The following is a 15230-nucleotide window of genomic DNA, read 5'->3' as shown; positions in this document are numbered from 1 at the left end:
TCTCCTCTTGGGAACAAGATGACAGACAGCTGAGTAACCATGAGACAGAGTCTGGGTATTCAGAGTACACCCCACACTACAGCAGCTACTCCGTATCTCCCCCATCACACGCACAGAATATGCAGCCTCATTCCTTCACGCAAGGAGACTACCAAACAACCTCCAGTTTGAAGTCAAACATACAATAGTATCTTTTTTAATATGATACTACAGAGATGCTTAAGAAGAAATGAATCTTGTACTCAGATGCAACAGCAGCCTTTGTAGCAGACACCCACCAGCTTTTCAGCTTTCCAAGTGGCTTTTTATTGGCTATGATTCTTTAACAAGTAGTGGTGGTTTTCCCACTTTCACGAGTGACTCTGGCTCTTCAGTGTTCCCTACACGTCTTTGTGTGCTTCAATTTTCACATGCGATGTCCTATAGTTGGATAAATAGCTCTGTATCAACGGCCTAGCTATCACTCTTGTTTTACAATGAGCCATACGCTTGGTGATGCTATAACCATTTACCTCCAAAATCTTTGCTTTTTCTTTCCTCTCACTCCAGACAATCTGTTATTTGCCACTTAGTTAATCTTTAGACATTTACTAATCAGGATTTAATAGTACAAGAGGAGTGCAACTCCAGATCTCCAGGATACTGTAAGAACTACACTCAAGTCTGAGAGGTGTTTTTACAATGATTACAACAGTCAGAGCCACGTAAGTTCGTCATGCACTTGGAAATTCTCAGAAATCTCAGTGTCCAAAATTGTGGAAAATTATTCCTCAACCATCTCAGATAATTTCCTGTAAACTGGCACCACAAGGATGGAGTGGGGGTGGAGGGCAGCATCCTGTTCCATCTTGCCTGGTTACAGCACATGGGAAGAAAGCAAATTCTTTCCTCCCACTCTATGCCTATGAAGAAATCTTCATCATATGGGTCAGAGAGTCATCTGGGCCGCAGGGATGACATTTGCTTCTCAGCAGTGATCCCAGTCAGTCATAAACACTCATCACCCATACACTTCTTATGTTCCCACCAGGGAACCAGAACAAATAAGGTGCTTTTCTTCACCCTCCACACCTCCCGTTTGAAGCACTAATTAAATATTATCTAGCATAAAGAGCACGCAACCTCAGACTACTCTGACAGATTATATCTTTTACGATACTATAGCTGACACAGCAAATAGCTGAAAATTTTCTCATTCTGCCTTCTTCATGCCATTCAACTTTTCTGTTCAAGAGAACAGGGCAAACAGTTCAGCCTTTCATTTCTTCTTGACGTTAAAAGGCCCAAATTTGTTAATAATTCATAACTATCATACTTCTGAATCAGGTAGCACAGATGAATCTTTCCCAAATAGTTACCATCTCTCAAAACATGCAAAACATGTAACTTATTTTTCATAGAGTCTATTAACATTTATTGTCACCAATATAGGTGGCAAAAGATAAAATAAAATAACATAGCACACTTGCTAGGACCTATGGCAAGCTGCTTAAAGCATATATTGATGTTACCATACAGGCCATGCTTTCTTGCATAAACAGCTGTATCATTTGCCTTTCAGAGAAATCCCACAAATTAAAAAAGCAGATTTTAATAAAAGCAGTCATAAATTCTAATTCATGGTTTTCAAAGAAAGTGGAAAGAATACAATATGTTGTTATTTGTGCCAGAAATCTGACATTTCTAAACATGCCAGATGCATTTTCAGACATATTCCAGAGTTAGTGAAGTTGAGAAAGGCTTTTTTTTTTTTTTTTGAAAATGTCATACTGGTGCTCTTAGAAAAACAGGTAGATTTGGGGGTTGTTTATTTGCTTGTTTTAAAAAGCTGAACTTACATACATAAGAGAATTGTAATATGTTTTGTGTGTTCCTCAGAACACAAAATTTTGAATGCCACTTACAGTGTTTCAGAGCAAATACTTATAGTGTTCCCATGGTTTATACTGGCACTTGAAGCTAAGGATTATAAAGCTGGACAAAAACACCATGCGTACAGTCTTAGCAACTTCATCTAAAGAAGGCTTGTGGAGATAAAGTCATCTGTTTAATGTCAGTTCCAATTTGTATTTCTTGTAGTAAATGAAAGCCATGGTTTAAAAACACTAGTAGCACAGATTGTTCAGACTATGGCGTTCCGCAGCCTCCCTTTGGGAGTGATCCTTTTTAATGATATCAAAACCTTAGCCTTCTGTAAGCATTTCTAAGGGTTTGACCATTAATCACCACAACACTAAAGATGCTGGAGGTAATAATAGCAGGTTTTTACAATTTTTTTCTCCAGTTCATTTTTAAATACTTGATGGAAAGCAGTTACTTAGCAAATGAGGTGTCGCTACTCCCTGTCATGATACAAACCAAAATGTCAGGATTCATCAGAGTTCAATGCCTACATTTATGCTATGGAGCTTCAACATAAAATCATTTGGTTTATATATATCTTCCATGATGCACAAGATTCAGATTCTTTCTATAGTGCTATTAGAAAATATCTATTAGCTTTTAAATCATGGGATTCATGAACTGCCAAAAATACTGTAAGTCAACAGCATCAACAACCATTAAGCAAACGCAGAACAAGATGACAAAAAAAATTCTATACCCAACTCATCCAATATATAACAATTAATAACTTATGATAAACAACATACTCAAAAAGAGATATAAAACATCCAGATGAAGAGTTTCTAAACATATTCCCCTGCATATGATTTTCCCAGTGTAAAAACCAAATGCTTCCCAAGTGATGCAGCTTGCTTTCAAAGACCTAACACCCAAACCAAATCAGATCTCTAGTGTTGCTGCACATCACTTATGCCACAAGGATCACTTCAGAAAGAGAAAATGCTGACACCTATGTTTATAACTCTCTGTAGTGCTGTCAAAAAAGGGGTTGAAATACACAATACCACCCATAGTTACACCATATCTCATTCTCCTCTCCCATTCCACCTCTATCCAGAAGCTCACTGTTTAAATATTTACTAGAAATGTAGGGGTAAATTGTTCAAATCACTTCAGATTGAGGAAGAAACGAAACCTCAATCTTCTTTTCTGACTACTGCTCTAACCATATGATATATAGAGTAAAAAATACTGCTCTTCATGAAGCTTGTTCCAAAAACATGTCTTCAAAATACCTGCTGGATCAGGATCCACAGAGGAGACAGAGGAATTTTTTCCCTGTAAATCTTTCTAGGAACTGGGCTTGTGCTAAGTACCTACTGTGCCAAACAGTTCTAGGCATGCCTAGCATCAAACATGTAGGTGTGTAGGAATTCTTATTGACAGAAATGTAGTCATAATGCCTTCAGTTACACCTGGGGTCTGCAGGAGTAGAACACACACATTATCACCGCCCTATTTGAAAATCAGGTTGAGTCAAACAAATCCCAAACTGCACGTGGTCAGCTGTTGAGCAGCAGAGAGAACGAGGTCTTCTGCAAAGCACCAAAACTTTTGCAAGGGAAATGAATTGGACAGCTCCAGGACGGTTTTGTTGAATGCCTTTTTCTTGCTACTACTGTCATGTACCATCAAAGTATGAACTAATCATTTCCTTTAGTGATTACTTAAAGTAAGTAGTATATGTACGCATGCACAAACAATAAACTGTTTGCTAGAAACACCTGTTCTGAGGGCAGATACCTTATTTAAACCTAGACTGGGAAAGAAAATAAGAGATAAAATAAACTGAATGCCTTTATTCTTTGAGAAATAAAAATTAAGCTTTTTTCTCAGTACTGCTTGGCTTCCTTGAAGACAACTATGTGCTTCTGAAAATTAGGTGCAGCTGTCCTCTCTTTTGAGCTCCTTGATGAAATCCTCTGCATCTTGGTTTCCCTCCTCTTTCTGGCAAAAGTTGTCAATGTTCATTTCAGCTGAGTCAAGAGCACACCATGACCATGTGGGCCTCTTTACACAGCAAATGGACTTAATCACAGGGACACACAATTACATTCCTTTCTCTTCATTGCAAATTCATCAGGGAATAACAAACACAAAAATCCATTGTCTAGGACCTTAAAAAAATTGTTGTTGTTCCCATTCAATAAATCTTCCTCCTCTTCCCCATCCCTTATTCTTTTCCATGGTAGTAAAAAACAAAAAAAACCCAAAAAACTCCTTTATGAATTTATCTTCTATTATACCACAGGACTATGTTTTTCATAGTATAATTACCAGCACTTAGATATATTTTATCATCATTCATTTCTCATTATTTGTGCAATTCTACATAGGACCTGAAGGATTCTTAATTGCACATTTCAGGAATAGGAAGCATCTCCTCTGGGACTTTTAATTGCCATTATTTCCCTGCTCTGCTTTTCCTAGAATCATAGAATCACCAGGTTGGCAAAGACCCATCAGATCATCGAGTCCAACCATTCCTATCAAACACTAAACCATGCCCCTTAGCACCTCGTCCACCCGTCCCTTAAACACCTCCAGGGAAGGTGAATCAACCACCTCCCTGGGCAGCCTCTGCCAGTGCCCAATGACCCTTTCTGTAAAGAATTTTTTCCTAACGTCTAGCCTAAACCTCCCCTGGCGGAGCTTGAGGCCATTCCCTCTTGTCCTGTCCCCTGTCACTTGGGAGAAGAGGCCAGCACCCTCCTCTCCACAACTTCCTTTTAGGTAGTTGTAGAAAGCAATGAGTTCCTGTCAACCTCTAGCCAGAGCTATTAAAAAAGCCGTTTAATTTATTTGGTTGGTTCGCCTAGAGTTGCCATTTGAACCTCACTTTCTCTGCAAGTGACAGTTTCTGAAGGACAAAGAGGTCTCTCTTTCAGTTTCCTTTCAGTAAGATAATTAGGGAGGCTTGTTTCTGAAAATTCCCCTCAACATATTAACAACTCCTATTTTTGTATTTCCACCTAAAGTTTCCTTTGCTTCAAGTTGCTATGAAGTAAAGGGTTCCACTCTTTACACAGCTCCAATGTTATTGGCTGTACACGTTGTTCTATCTCACAAGTTGATGGTGAATCTCAAAAGTTCCCTTACTCTTGCCCACTCAGCTCTCCACCCTGCGATAACTAGATAGATACCATTCCACTCAGTAAGGAACTTCATGCCTTCCTTTCCCAGGATACTAACATTCAGTTCAGCTTTTATTCTGTCAGGAGTCATCTCTTTTATATCTCAGTCCTGTGCTATCAAGGCCAAGATTTCAGGAGCGGGAGACTCCCATGTCCACATCCCATAAGCTATCAATCTTCTGATTAAATGAAAGTTCAGCTTTATGTAACTTTCCCTTGGGTTTTTGACATGGGCATAAAGTCTAGTCTCAAAGAGCCACTTCCCACAGAGTACTTTTCTTGTTTTGAAACATTTCCCACAGCTGAGAAAGGAATGAATTCACAACACTAACAGTCCAGCAAATGGTCTACTTCTGCTCCTTCCAACTTCAAATCGTATTCTGTATGATTCACCCGCCCTTTAAATTATTGCACAGATGTGCCTGCCTCCTCTTCACCACACAGGACACCATTCCTACACTCTTACTGTTTACTTTCTCCTCTGCCTTCTTATTTAACTAGAATTCTATCTTCTCCACTTCCAATGAGGAAAGGGGAAATAGTAGGAAACCAGGGTCAGATCCCAAGTGCAAGTAAGTAGGAACACGCTGATCTGGTCAGAGAGCTGCAATGAAAGGAAGAGACACTTACTTAAACAGCTTTGCTTAGATTTCTGTCTAATGGAATCCGTCTGGGACAGAGCTCCAAGACAGACAGACAGCAGATCCCAGGTGGTTAAAAGTCTAAGAAAAAGAAATGGTTACATTGAGGAATACTGTAGGTACTTTTCTACTAGCACCTATAATTCGAATCTTTTAAGTGTCTGATGTCAGGAAAAGAATTAAATTACCACTTCATACATCTTCCCTCACACGTGTGCACTCTACTGATAGACGAGAAAGCTCATCGTGGGACCATGTGGTCTCTTCCTGGCAGCTCCCCTACTAGTTTGGCAGAAGTTCATACAATTTTGCACATTTTAGTGAAGCAAGGGTTATAGCACAAGATCTTAAACTGAGCTCAATAATCTGGTATTTTAATAAATCGTACTGTTGATAGAACTATGTAATGTTATCTTGACCTCTCCACATAAGTTACTGCAAGCTATTGTGGAATTAGGGCACTCGTAACGGGGTGTGCATTGAAATTACCTATTGAGAACAAAAGAAGCACAAGGTACTCTTGACAACAGACTTCCCAAGCGTCTGTTAAAGGCAAGCAGACACATAGCCCTGCTCTTATACCAACTGCAGCACTGTTCTCCTATATGTCTTCAAATCACTGCAACTGGGCTCCTTTTCATATGCTGCAGCAGTTTTGACTAAAAAGAAAAGTTTTGGAAATCATTAACTCTACTTAATGAATAAAGTACAGATTGTTATAAAATATTTTGGAAAATACAAGCTGGCATGCTTTAAAAACTCTTGGCTTAATCTCAAACTAGAGCTCTGGGGCTTTTTTTCCACCTTCTGTTGATGTAGGATATAAATGAGTTCAGGCAAGTTAGAACATGTTTTATCATCACCATGGCTCTGAAGAGTTACACAAAAGAGAGGGGAAAAATAATTGACAGTTTGGATAATACAAATCACCATTGTACATTTGGTAAGTTGAAATAAATATGTAAAAAAAAATACAAAGTAATTTTACTTCTTGGGTAAAGTAAATGGTCTTTAAAATATACAAAAAGTGTTCTGACCTAACTAAATATCAGTGCTAATGTACTGCCACAGAAGTTCAGATATTCTTCATTCCAGCAACTTGATTTCTCCCCTTCAAAGACAGCTCGGATAAAGATACTTTTCATTTTTGTTTGTTTGTTTAAGGTCATTTACACTCACAAACAAACCTGCACACTTGCAAGCAAGCAGTCCAGTTCCACCAGCAGATTCCACCTATGCCAAAGAAGATGGGGATGGCAAAACTACATCTAAACATTGATTAGCACCTTCTGTTTACACAGTACTTCTGCCACCACCTCTAAGAACAGAGATGAGCATATGTGAGGCAGCAGCAAGACCTGCCGTGCCCTTCTGCCATGCATCTCTCTCACACAGGACTAGCTCTTCAAGGTCACTGGAATGCTGTCTTTGCCTCTGCATAGACCTCTTATCTCTCTTCATACCTCCCTTTATCACCTGGATGGCTGCAGAGGTGATATAGGGCATCCACAGCACGGGACAGCGGAGAAGACCACAAGGAGAGCTGGTGTGGATGAAAAGTATGAGGTAATAAGAGAGACTCCACTGCCACAGAGCTCCCCGAAACCCTTTGTGTCCTAAAACTGTCCTTACACTTCTGTCCCTGTGTCAACTCACAGAAAACCACTGCCACTAGTCCCACAGACTGCACAGGTGGCCCTTACAGCCACTTCTCAACTGCTCCCCGAAGAGCTGCAATTGATCCAAATCCTTCCTTGTCTTCTCCACCATGATCTCCAGAACCCACTCATTTTGCCGCATCAATGTTTATTTCTTTCTATATGTCTAAGAAGCCTCCAGCCCCTCTTTGTTATTAGTACAGTGTCTCATGCCTCAAATGAAAGCTTCAGACCAATCTACTGGAACTAACCATAGGAAAGAGAAAAATCTTGGAATATAGAAGTCTGAATTACAAAGAAGCCTTAAAGTACTAATACACAAGGCAAAAATTTAAATTTCCTGTGTGCTAATGCAGTATTACCTACAGGCTTACTTTGAACTGACAGAACTCAAGGAAAAATGGAAATCTCTCACTGGCATAAATTGTAGTTTTATTTTTCACATCAGCTTCAAACAACTTCTCTGCAATTTTTGCATGTTCAAGTTACAGTGTGTCTCATTCCAGCACATGAGTGTTTTATGTAGAACAGCTATTCATGGAATCATGGAATCACCAGGTTGGAAGAGACCCACCGGATCATCGAGTCCAACCATTCCTATCAAACACTAAACCATATCCCTCAGCACCTCGTCTACCCGTGCCTTAAACACTTCCAGGGAAGGTGACTCAACCACATTCCTGGGCAGCCTGTTCCAGTGATTTATCCAGTGATTTGTCACTATTTAAATCCTGCTTTCCTACAGAACAAAACAAACTGATAAAAAGATCAATTACTCAAGCCAATACTAAAATGACTTAAATCACACAAAATTCCAAAAGGTTGACATGTATTTACTTTGTACTCTTATTTCTATTCACAGTATCATTCAGTGTGACGAACTGTGTTCATCTTCCTCATTTCTATCTGCTGTTAATCAGAAATAGCGTGCCTGACATCTACCCTGGAAGGCTAAATCAATCAGCACTGCTTTAAAACAACATCTGCATAGATTAATGGCAACTTAAAAAAGTTTCTTTTGTAAGTCTCACAGTACCCCATTACCACAGAAACCAGAGAGAGGAAAAAAGCCTCTCAAGTCATTTTGTTTATGCCCCCACAGGTCTAAATTTTCTTCTACCATATACTCCTTTTTTTTTCCCACAGCCAGTTCAGTTCTATATGAAGCAACACAGAAGTCATGGAGCGCTGACTCTATTTTCCCATTCATGGGCAAAACCCATGGAGAAATGCCAAGCCTTGATTTTTTTTTGATTTTTTTTTTTTATTTAACAAAGCAACATGTAGTGCCACGGTGTAGCAATGTCCTTAGCAATTTTCTGCTCACCCCTAAGGTTTTATTCCTGGCCAGTAGAGTTGGCTGCTTACAAGACGATGATGAAGCCAGCTCCAATGCACACATCTGTGCATAGTTGCCACTGGTGCTTAAGGAGGTGCACTGTATTCTCCTGGCAAAGGATGCACAGGGGCCATCAAACCCTACACCTCCACTTGCTCCAGCACAGGCAAGCCAAGGGCATGCTGGAGAAGGATGGGGAGCTGAACCACACTGCAAAAAACACTTCCAGAGTGTATTTTGTAATTGGGTGAGATAATCAATCCAGCAACATCTTTGTGACTGTCATCCTGGGACAGAAAGCAAACTTTTTCCAGTCTTTGTAGGCTCACCCTTCCTAAAGCCTATAGCTTCGTATACTTCAGACTTCTGCTAATGTGCCAGTGGGTATATTTCTCACATTTCCAACACAACATTTGGATCAGGAAACTTTGGAATGCATCAGAGATGCCACAGCACTAACAGGGAGCCCCCACTGTTGTGCCCTGACAAAATGCATCCTTTCAGATGATTCAGAGAAACTCCGACAGCATGCAAGGCAACGAACCGAAATCTGAAGAAATTAACGCAAGACAGTGCATTTTATAAGGTGCATTTTGGTCTCCTGAAGCACTCCAAACTGCCAGCGCGCTGCGGGTGTGATGCGAAGCAGCTGAAGATGAAGCAGCAGAAGGTGCTGCACGAACAGCGCATCTTTGGCAGGGTTACTGGGCTCAGCTCTGGTCTTGCCAGCTCAAAGAAGAGAAAAAAGGCAGAAACAAAGACATCTTAATTTTTCAGATTACTAAGAGCATGAAAAAGGCTTATCTTGTAAAGAGACACTGGAAAGATTGAATCAGCTTTATTCAATGCCTCTCTAGAGTAAGGGCAGAACAGAGACAAGAAATGATAACAAATAACCTAGAAAGAGAGGTTAGAACTTGTCTGTTTATAAAACAGGGATGTTCAAAACACTTAAGTGATCCTTTTTTGAACTGTGAAGCTAATTTTACAAGCAGTCATTGGAAGCAAAGAGTGTGGTAAAATTTTACAATAATTAATATATAAATTGATAATAATAACACAAGGAATAACACAATAAAAGAATAAAATCAGCAAAGCAGCAAAACCATGTAGGTCATGGAAGCAAGAGAAGAAAAATACCAAGCCTCATTACAGCCAGCTATTTCTGTAATTAGTTGGGCTAATAATTGAATTGGGCCAGGCAAAAAACTTGCTTAATGTGGTAGGACAAACTACACTTTTCAAAGTATGTTTAAGAACTGAATTATATAAGATGATGATCATGGCCAATGATAAATTAAACCAAGGAGTTTTGCCTCATGGACTGCCAGAGACACACCTGTATTACTGACGACCTGAAGGGACCAATGTGATACAGTTTATAGAACTGTACTTTGAAAATAAACTCAAATCTCCTCACATTTACCAACAAGCCAATTCACTGGTTGCAACAGTGCCAAACCAAGATGGGATGCTCTTCAGCAAATCACCTATCACTGCTCTCAGGCTTCAACTGCCAATGCAGCTTGAGCAGAAGAAAGAAGAATCACTAAATCTAGTATATCATTAGGCATATAAGTGAAATATTATAAATGGATTACTGAGTCCTTTGAAAGCCGCTTCTGTGATGTGTGAATGTCACCAAGAGTGCAAGTTCACAGGCTGGTGTCCCAGTAGCATCTGCCAGTCCTGGAGCCTGTAGGGGACCTGGAGAGCTCGTGTAGCACCTCTCACAACAGAAAGGCACAGTGACCCTTGCCTTAGACATTTCTCATAAATGTCTGTTAGATCTAATTTTCAAAAGCTTCCGTGAAGGAGACTCCATGCCCTACCTGGCCAATCCAATGCTCAATTATCTGTACAACTAGACAGCACTTTCCTTACCATTGAACCCAATCTCCCTCCTGCTGCAGACCAGCATGCTGGTTCTTGTTTCATCTCCACTGGATGTGGAGAACAAGTTTTTTTCCCTGCCACTTTGCAGTACCACTTACACAGTTGAAGATTGTTATCACATCACTCATCAGTCATTGCTCCCCTAGGCTGTAACATTCAAGTTCTTTCACTATTTTCTCATAGACTGTGTTTCTAGATGTCTGATCACCTTTGCTACTCAACTCCTGCCTAACTGGTAAGTCTCTGCTGGAACTGTGGTGTCCAAAATCCCAGACACAGACCCCAAAGCCACAACTGCCAAGCGATGCCATCACACATCTACAACACTCCTGCCATGCATCCCTGAATGCCATTTGTCATGATTTTGCACATCTTTAATACACTGTGTCCTATCAAAACCTTCATGCTGAAAAATCAAATTTCCTAAGGAAAATACTTGGCACAGTTCTTCAAATAAATATTTTGTGCCCATTCTTTAGTTCAGTATTATGTATTTAAATAAATATCTGAGAGAGAGATAATGAGCACCCCTACAATCAATAAGGTTTGGGAGAAACTTCCAAGCAAGTTTACTAAGTGTAATAAACCCATAAGGCTTTCTCAGGTGCCTTAAACCTTTCAGAATCAATCAGCAGACTCATTTCCCAGCCTGTGAAATCAGTGAATCAGACACCAGATTCTTTCAGCACAGTAAGTACCATGTACAAACAAAGCATTATAGAACTGGATGGTACTAATCAGAAGCATCCTACAGAGCAGATTTTTCTTTACAGGTATGGAAATAAATGTAATTGCAATTATTATAAACCCTTCTGCTTTACTTACTGTTGTAAAGTCTGACTTGCCGTGCCACAAAACTATCAAAGAAGCCAACATACAGTCAGTGACTCCCTTCAACCATGGTATGAGAATAAAGAAGACTTCTGTACAGCACAGGATATAGCGTGATATAAATGATTTCATCTTGTGCCAATGAACAAGTCAAGGATTCCAAGCTAGCACAATGTGCCTGCACACACTGCAATCGCATGGTAAAACCCCACATCAGCGAAACACTCCACTTTCAGCTCCCTGTTAAAAAAGAGACACAATTCTCCTCTATCCCAGACCTACAGCATTCTAGGACCCACTGTCCCCGCGATTGCCACCTGACTGCCCCCTCGACCGAGCTGCACCCCTCGACAGAGGGGACCCCACTGCCCCAGGGAGCCCCACAGGGATGCAGCCGGACCCCCACTGCCCCGGGGAGTCCCGCAGGGATGCAGATGGACCCCCACTGCCCCGTAGTGCCCCGCAGGGATGCAGCCAGACCCCTCCTGCCCCGGGCAGCCCCACAGGGATGCACATGGAATCCCTGTTCCCCGCAGGGATGCAGCCAGACCCACGGTTCCCCCGGGGAGCCAAGCAGGGATGCAGCTGGAATCCCTGTTCCCCGCAGGGATGCAGCTGGACCCCAGGTTCCCTCGAGGAGCCCCACAGGGACGCAGCCGGACCCCTACTCCCCCACGGAGCCCCGCAGGGATGCAGCTAGACCCCCACTGCCCCCGGGAACCCCGCAGGGATGCAGCTGGAATCCCTGTTCCCCGCGGGGATGCAGCTGGACCCCACTCCCCCAGGGAGCCCCGCAGGGATGCAGCTGGACCCCCACTCTCCCGGGGATCCCTGCAGGGATGCAGCTGGATCCCCACTGCCCTCAGGAGCCCCGCAGGGATGCAGCTAGACCCCCACTCTCCTGGGCATCCCTGCAGGGATGCAGCTGGATCCCCACTCCCCCAGGGAGCCCCGCAGGGATGCAGCCGGACCCCCACTCTCCTGGGGATCCCTGCAGGGATGCAGCTGGATCCCCACTGCCCTCAGGAGCCGCGCAGGGATGCAGCAGGACCCCGACTCTCCTGGGCATCCCTGCAGGGTTGCAGCCGGACTATCCGTTCCCTCGGGGAGCGCCACAGGGATGCAGCAAGACACCCACTCCTCCATGGAGCCCCGCAGGGATGCAGCCGGACCCTCCAGTCTCTCGGGGAGCCCCGCAGGGATGCAGCTGGACCCCCACTGCCCTGGGAAGCCCCGCAGGGATGCAGCTGGAATCCCTGTTCCCCGCAGGGATGCAGCTGGACCCCCATTCCCCCAAGGAGCCCCGCAGGGACGCAGCCGGACCCCCACTCTCCTGGGGATCCCTGCAGGGATGCAGCTGGATCCCCACTCCCCTATGGAGCTCCGCAGGGATGCAACCGGACCCTCCACTGCCCCATAGAGCCCTGCAAGGGTTGCAGCTGGAATCCCTGTTCCCCGCAGGGATGCAGCGGGACCCCCACTCCCCCGGGGAGCCCCGCAGGGATGCAGCCCGACTCCCACTGCCCTGAGGACCCCTGCAGGGCTGCAGCCGGACCACCTGTTCCCCCGGGGAGCCCCGCGGGGCCGCTGCCACCCCTCCCCTAGCCCTGCGGCCCCGCTGACCTGCCGGCGGCTCTCCCGCTGCCGCCGCCCCACCTGCCCGGGCCCCGCCGGCCGCCGCTCCGCCCACCCCGCCCCGCCCCGCCCGCAGCGCCGCCCCCGGCACGGGGAGGGCCCGGCCGCCCCGCCGCCCCCCTCCTGCCCCCGACAGCCCCTCTTGTTTCACGGAAAGGGGCATTGGGCACTGGCAGAGGCTGCCCAGGGAGGTGGTGGAGTCACCATGCCTGGAGGGGTTTAAGGCACGGGTGGATGAGGTGCTCAGGGACACGGTTTAGTTGCACCTAATGCTGCGGCTGCAAAGGCAGCGCCCGGGGGGCACCTGGAATGAATTCCTGCCTGTCTTCTGGTGTTTCTCTCTCCACGTGAAGGGACAGCACGGCTTGTGCAGCCCGTGGCCTCAGTGGTTGCTGTGTCCAGGAAAAAAGCTGGTGGGAACACTTTGCCTTTGGGAACTGGATGACAAGACACTGAGCGCAACTTTCATATGTAGAGACGTGTTACCAAAGCCAGGAGGTCTTGTCTTTCATAGAATTATAGAATCACAGAATCACCAGGTTGGAAGAGACCCACCGGATCATCGAGTCCAACCGTTCCCATCAAACACTAAACCATGTCCCTCAGCACCTCGTCCACCCGTGCCTTAAACACCTCCAGGGAAGGTGACTCAACCCCCTCCCTGGGCAGCCTCTGCCAGTGCCCAAGGACCCTTTCCGTGAAAAAGTTTTTCCTAATGTTCAGCCTGAACCTCCCCTGGTGGAGCTTGAGGCCATTCCCTCTTGTCCTGTCCCCTGTCACTTGGGAGAAGAGGCCAGCACCCTCCTCTCCACAACCTCCTTTCAGGTAGTTGTAGAGAGCAATGAGGTCTCCCCTCAGCCTCCTCTTCTCCAGGCTAAACACCCCCAGCTCTCTCAGCCGCTCCTCATAAGGCCTGTTCTCCAGGCCTCTACAGGTCCTGGAGGAGCCTCAGAGCTGTGCTGCGTGAGCCCTGTCCTGTGTAGGAATGCATATGCAGAAAACCATGAATTAAATAACATGGAAGTGGGAGCTTTTATCAAACTGAGTGTCTAGCTAACAAGAACCTGAGGCTGGCAGGTAGGAAGTGGAATGCAGCTTGGCTAGCTCTCTGCAAATAATATAAGTGTTCTCCCAAACATAACAGCTGCATTAGAAAGTGGTGTGGGTTATGGATGCCAGCTGTCCCAAACAGAGGTTCCTTGCTCTCATACTCGAGGTCCTCACTCCCTCTGCCACTACTGTTTCCAGGATCTGAGGCCAGCTTGTCTTCTTGAGGCTAAATGTTCTTTTCCAATACATTGTGGCCTATTCGTACTGTGGGCGCAGCAGTACCCATAACCCATTCGTCTATTTTTGTAGTCAGCGTGCATATTACTAAGAGATGTCAGCTTCTTTCTTCCCACGGATCTTGCAGGCTTGCCTTATATCCATGCTTGTGTACAAGCTTGTGTTTGCATAGTTTGTTTAGCCAGGAGACAAACCTTGGTTCAAACATAACCTCACTATGCTTTACATCTGTAGTCTCTTTTGAGGACTGCTGAACAGCAGCAGATTTTTGTGAATGAACAAGGCAGTAAGAGTCTGTGTTTCATGTTCACACACAAAGTTCAAAGGAACATCTCCACATTTGACAGAAAGAGCCATCACCATCCAGTTATGTACAGATAAATTTAAAATAATAATGATAATCAATCCCGCTGTTGCCTGCCTATCCAAAAAGAGGAAATAATCAAAAGATGCTCTCTGTGCTAAATCAAATCCCAGAAAGGAACTATTTGGGAACATCTAAAAGGAACATATTTGACAGCAGTTCCCTACTCACTCTGACCACACATTTGGAAAGCAGAGTAGCTCAGCAACTAAGCAAGATTAAAATTAGTTTGTGATGACGCAGTCCAATTGCCATCAGTGAATTAATTCATATACATGATAATTTTATATATACATCTAAAGACACACACGTGTGTATTTAGTTTATATTTTTTTCTATTTGAAGGAAGAGTCTCTAGAAGAGAAATGTTTAAGGGATTTTCTGTATGAAATGTCACAGAGTCCGCAATACTATTCTAGCTAAAAAAGTTCAAGAAGAAGAAAAGTAAAACTTTTAACTATTCCATGGACAGTTCCATGGAGAACATAATACCAAATGTCAGCTCTAAGAGGGCTTGATTCTAACAGATCAATGTTTTTC

The 15230-nt window shown here is 43.9% G+C and overlaps 1 protein-coding gene across 1 annotated transcript in view; it reads right to left on the bottom strand.

The window, feature by feature from the left end:
• Nucleotides 1-5691, bottom strand: part of COL21A1 (collagen type XXI alpha 1 chain) — a 92546-nt gene extending 86855 nt beyond the window's left edge. The window contains exon 1 of the mRNA XM_069851490.1: nt 5670-5691. The gene's annotated coding sequence lies outside the window, so the exon portion shown is untranslated. The remainder of the gene's footprint in view (nt 1-5669) is intronic.
• Between the last annotated feature and the right edge of the window lie 9539 nt (nt 5692-15230).

The sequence above is a fragment of the Phaenicophaeus curvirostris genome, chromosome 2 (genome assembly GCF_032191515.1).
Source record: "Phaenicophaeus curvirostris isolate KB17595 chromosome 2, BPBGC_Pcur_1.0, whole genome shotgun sequence".
NCBI lineage: Eukaryota > Metazoa > Chordata > Aves > Cuculiformes > Cuculidae > Phaenicophaeus > Phaenicophaeus curvirostris.
Note: the sequence above shows the minus strand (reverse complement) of the source record. Positions and strands in the feature narration are given on the sequence as shown.